The following is a 6,000-nucleotide window of genomic DNA, read 5'->3' as shown; positions in this document are numbered from 1 at the left end:
GGATGCCCAGTGGGGACAGGTGCACGCAGAGACACCAGGTGGCCTCGGGGACAGAGACTGGAGGAATACATCTGCAGGGATGCCCAGTGGAGACAGGTACACACAGAGACCCTGGGTGGCCTTGGGGACAGAGACTGGAAGACTACATCTGCCGGGCAAGGAATGCAAAGCATCAGCAGCCACTGCCAGACACACGGAGGGACAACGCGGGGCTTCCACCAGCCTCGGAGGGCACGTGCTCTCCCAACACCTTGATTTGGGGCTCCTGGCCTCTAGACCTGTGAGAGGGTAGGTTTCTGGTCTTGTTGCTTGTGTTGTTTTGACACACGATGTTCCAGTGGTGTCAGGGGTGTGAGGCAGGGAGTGGACTGCTCCGCATCTCACGCTGTGCTCAGGCCAAGTGCAGCGGTGAGCTGTGACCACACTTACAGCATCCTTGACTCTATTCCCGATGCTGTACCTTTCATCCCCGAGATTTAGTTCTTCCCTAACAGGAAGCCTGTGCCTCCCACTCCCCTTTAGCCATTTTTTTAAAAGATTTATTTATTAATCTAATTTATTTATTTTGAGAGAGAGAGCGAGCAAGCATGGGGGAGTGGGAGGGGCAGAGGGAGAAGGAGAAAGAACCTCAAGCAGACTCCCCGCTGAGCGCAGAGCCTGATGCTGGGCTCGATCCCACGACCCTGAGATCATGACCTGAGCCAAAACCAAGAGTCGCACACTTTACCAACTGCGCCACCCAGCTGTTCCTCCCCTTCACCCATTTTGTTCATCCCTCTCTCCCATCTCCCCTGGCACCCATCAGTTTATTCTCTGTGTTTATGAGTCTGTTTCTGCTCTTTGTTTGGTTAGATTCCACGTGTGAGTGAGATCATATGGTATTTGTCCTTGTCTGACTTACTTCACTGAGCATAATGCCCTCAAGGTCCATAGAAAATTTGTTCTTTTAAACCATTTGATTTGTAGTGCTTTTGTTACAGAAGCCCTAAGACCAAGACATATGGCCCTGACCAGCTCTAAAACCCTATTTTTCTTTTTTATTTTTTCCCCTGCTTCGGGGTGAGGCTTAGATGTCAGTCCTTGGGGAAGCTTTCACTGACCATGATTAATTTTTAAATTATTGTATTTTATTTTATTTAATCATGATAAATGTACTCATTAATCCCCATCACCTGTTTCCCCCATCCCCTGACCCATCCCCCCTCCAGGGACCATCAGTGTGTTCTCTAGAGTTAAGAGTCTGTTTCTTGGTTTGTCTCTCTCTCCCCCTCTTTTTTCCCCCCTTTATACTTACTTGTTTTTTTCTTAAATTCCACGTATGAGTGAAATCATATGGTATTTGCCCTTCTCTGACTGACTTATTTCACTTAGCATAATACCCTCTAGCTCCATCCATGTCATTGCAAATGGCAAGATTTCATTCTTTTCATGGTTGAATAATATTCCAGTGTGTGTGTGTGTGTGTGTGTGTATCCCATCTCTTTATCCATTCATCAGCAGTGGACACTTGGGCTGCTTCCATATCTTGGCTACTGTAAATAATGCTATAAACATAGGAGTACATGCATCCCTTTGAATTAGGGTTTCTGTATTCTTTGGGTGAATACCCAGGAGTAGAATTGCTAGATCATATTATAATTCTATTTTTAACTTTTTGAGGAACTTCCACACTGGTTTCCAGAGTGGCTGCACCAGTTTGCATTCCCACCAATAGGGCACGAGGGGTCCCCTTTCTCCGCATCCTTGCCAACACCTGTTGTTTCTTGTGTTGTTGATTTTAGCCATTCTGACAAATGTGATATCTCATTGTAGTTTTGATTTGCATTTTGCTGATGATGAGTGATGCTGAGCATCTTTTCATGTGTCTGTTGGACATCTGCATGTCTTCTTTGGAGAAATGTCTTCTGCCCATTTTTTAATTGGATTGTTTGGTTTTGGGGTGTTGACTTCTATAAGTTCTTTATAGATTTTGGATACTAACCTTTTATCAGATATGTCATTTGAAAAGATCTTCTCCCATTCTGTAGGTTGCCTTTTAGCTTTGTTGATTGTTTCCTTCACTATGCAGAAGATTAAAAAAAAAAAAAAAAAGATTTATTTGTTTTAGAGAGAGAGAGTGGGGAGGGGGGAGAGGGAGGAGAGTATCCTCAAGCAGACTCCATGCTGAGCACAGAGCCTTGATCTCACAACCCTGAGATCATGACCTCAGTCAAAATCAAGACCCAGATGCTTAACCAAATGAGCCACCAGGCGCCCCTGTGCAGAAGTTTTTATTTTGGTGAAGTCCCAATAGTTTATTTTTGCTGTTGTTGCCCTTGCCTCAGGAGACGTATCTGGAAAGTTTCTATAGCTGATGTCAGAGAAATTACTGCCTATGCTCTCTTCTGGGACTTTTGTGGTTTCAAGTCTCAAATTTAGGTCCTTAATCCATTTTGAGTTTATTTTTGTGTATAGTGAAAGAAAGTGGTTCGGTTTCATTCCTTTGCATGTCTGTCTGAAAACCCAATTTTTCTACTATGTCTTTCCACTTCCGAACAAGGTATTCTGGTGGTATTTTTGTGTACATTGGTTTGGATGGCTACCACCATAAAGGCATTCTTCCCTTATTAAAGGTCTTTCCAATGCCCAAGGACAACAGGCAAGCTGCCCAGAGGCAGCCTCTGGCCCCTGTTGGGAAACAGAGGGCTGCTCACACCACACTGAGAAGCACTCATTATTTCGGGTCACGGTGCTTCGATGTTCACCCACAGCATAAGATGAGAACCGCATGGGGAGTTGCTATTCGTGTTTTCTATGTTGAAGACTGGAGGGAAGATAAGGGGTGAACTGGAAAACTGGACGGGAGACCTGTAAGAATCTGGAGGGCAAGAGCAAGATGGAGACAACATAAAAATTGAGACCTAAGAAGAAAGATCCAGAAACAAAACTTGTCTTAGAAGGGCCCGCCGGGTGCCCAGCACCCATGTCTCTATTCTTCCATTGTTATAAATTCCATGCTCTCGTAGGTTCTCCTGACATCCAGGCGCTGGTTCCCTCCACAGCGGAGGCGACGCAGGCGCCAGCCAGGTGATTCCAGGGCAAGAGGTGTCTCGGGTGGTGCGGCTCTTGCACACCGCTGGGCCCCCCAGGGCTGCCAGGGCACCGTCATTTCTCTCATTATTCCCATGCAGACCTCTGGCCCTGCAGACTGAGACTGCCCTGCCCCAGCAGCCGCCCTCCGAGCCTGGAGGACACCTCTCCCAGGACACACTGTGCCCGGTCCCAGGTCCGTCTCCGTCTTGGGCACCTGTATGATAATCAGCCTTAAAACGTCAGCATTGTTTTCCACAAGCATGGGACATACTGTTGTCATCAGTAATAATGGCATTTTCTGCTTCTAGCTGATGGACAATGCACGCCCTTCCCCAGAGATGCCAAATTCCTATTAAGATCTTTGTTACCGGGCACCCGGGGGGCTCAGTCAGTTAAGTGTCCGACTCTTGATTTCGGCTCAGGTCGTGATCTAGGAGTCCTGGGATCGAGCCCTGAGCTGGGCTCTGCACTGGGCATGGAGTCTGCTTAAGAGTCTCTGTCTCCCCTCCCTCTGCCTCCCCTGCTAGCTCTCTTTCTCTCTCTCTCAAGAAAAGTTCTTTTACCAACTTGCTTGAAGGAGACTAAATTTAGTTGGTGTGTGGTTAATATGTCCTGGTGATCCCATTAACAAGCTGCACGCCTGGCACCTGGAACCTGGCCATTCTTTTCCTTGTGGACATTATAGTTACACGGGGAGCGGGGGAGGTAATTCTACATTTTTCACTTTGAGTAACTTGAAGGAAAACGTATCCACGTCTCACGCCTCTAAAGAAGGCTGTGAGCGAGTGAGGGTTTCCCAGGACAACACAGGAGTGTTGGGGTGGCCTTGCTCACTCTAGAGGACCAGACTTTCCAGGGGACAGGGACTCTGGTGTCGTGGATGGCTGTGGGCTCGTGCACAGGTATTTACAACCAGCACGGGCCGCTTCCCCGTGGCGGGGGGTGCAGCAGAAGCAGCTGAGAACCTGGGGAGCCTAACCCGAAGCTGAGGCGTGGTCTGCTCCGAGTGATGGCTCACTCCCGGCTGAATTTCCCATGGTGCCCACTAACAGCGAAGATGCAGTTTTAAGGGTAACGTGGGTCCTGCCTACGTCCTCATATGTGCAAGAACGCTCATTCTGGATCCAACACCAGGACTACCACAATGGGTCTGAGTCTGAAATGATTTTTCTAAAGATTTTATTTATTTATTTATTTATTTACTTGCACGCGTGAGCAGGGGGAGGGGCAGAGGGAGAAGGAAAAGCAGGCTTCCCACTGAGCAGGGACCCAGGACCCTGGGATCATGGCCTGAGCCAAAGGCAGATGCTTAACCGACTGAGCCCCCAGGCGCCCCTGATTTTGAAACGCTTTTTGAAAAAAAAAGATACAAAGATGTTTTTTAACAATAAAGGTGGGTACAGGAATCCAGACGCTCAGAGGCGTGCACAGTTGACTCTGACCTGGCAAGGGGAGGTTCAAACAATTAAGAGAGCAAACAGTAATTAGTGTGTCTTGGAATTAAGTTCTGGAAGGTGGGAGAGTAAGCACAGGTGTGTAAGAGCAGCCCTTCAGCTTGTGGTTGGAGGCGCTGGGTGGTGGGGCTGATCGCTCCCTGGACAGAGAAGAGGAGGCGGAAAGGACTGGGGGTCAGCAGAGGAAGAGAGAGGTTTTCATGGGCCAGCATGATTCTGGAAAGTGGCCGCCATAGGGAGGCCCATGGTGTTGGTGGCAGGATTGCTGTCCGGGAGTCTGATCAAGGCCGCTTCCATGAAGCAAGTAGGAGATGAATTCTGGGAAGGTGGCAGGGCAGGCTCTCTCCCTGAACGACAGACCTCGCAGGACACACCCCTGCTTCCAGCCGCCGTGTCTGCCAAGAAGCATGGGGCCGCGCCAGGTCCCCGCCTGCAGAGCGGCTGCCCAGACCCCAGCGCACCCACCTTCCCCTCCTATTGCACCTGCTTCCTCTCGTGCAGGCTGGGTGCCGTCAGAACTCCGTGCCTTTCTTGGCAGCACGGAACCCCCTGCTCGGGATGTGGTTGTTTGTCATAAGCAGCTTCCACCTCAGCTCAGCAGCATTCCTTGCTTTTCTCTGTGCGTTTTTCTCTGCTGGCTTCACATCCCCACCAGACGTGGCCCCGGAGGACTGGAGCAGCCTGGTTATTCTGAGGGCAAATCGATGGCCGTTCACTCATTCATGGAAGCCTCAACTCAACAACTATCCAGTGATCACTGATCTGGTGCCAGGCCTCGGGAATCCAATGGAGAAAGGAAACACACACGCACACAGACACACGCCACACCACTGGCCCGGTGGCAATCACAGTTTAGTGGGGCAGATGAGCTTGGTCAAGTAACTGCTCACAAGTGACACGGTCCCCACGGCGCTTGTTGGGAAGACGACGTACACAGTTGCAGTGACAGGGATCGTGGAGGGAGGGACCTGGGCAGTGTGCAGAGAAGCATCCAGAAAGGACCACACTCAGGCTGACTCGTGGAGGGGACAGGTTAGCCCCACAGAGGGACTCCCGCGTACACATCCGTGGCAGCAGGGGATTCATTTCAAGCATGCAAAGGCTAAGGCAGTTCAAGCAGCTGAGGGGAGAAGTGTGTGCAGGGTAGCAAGTCGGGGCGTCCAGGCATCACTGCCGATGCTCTGCTGTATTCTGACAGCGGTGAGTATTCATCCTATCAGCCACCAGAAATGCAGAAAGCAGGTGGTTGGCCAGCAGGACTCGATGGGGCATGTGGTCCGGTGGGAGCGCCATAGCAGGACCGCGGTCCAGTGGGATGTCACGGAGCCTTTCAGAGGACGGTGAACGACCAGGTGGGGAAACCAGCAACAGATGTCAGTCCATCCCTAACTACGTGGAGGCCCTTGCCGTCTCGGTCAGGGCTGTTCTGGTGGCACTAACGAGCCGTGTCCCGAGTGCGGTAGGTGGGGGCCGT

The sequence above is a fragment of the Neomonachus schauinslandi genome, chromosome 12 (assembly GCF_002201575.2).
Source record: "Neomonachus schauinslandi chromosome 12, ASM220157v2, whole genome shotgun sequence".
Classification (NCBI taxonomy): domain Eukaryota; kingdom Metazoa; phylum Chordata; class Mammalia; order Carnivora; family Phocidae; genus Neomonachus; species Neomonachus schauinslandi.
The sequence above is the reverse complement of the archived record's forward strand: the minus strand, read 5'-3'. Positions refer to the sequence as shown.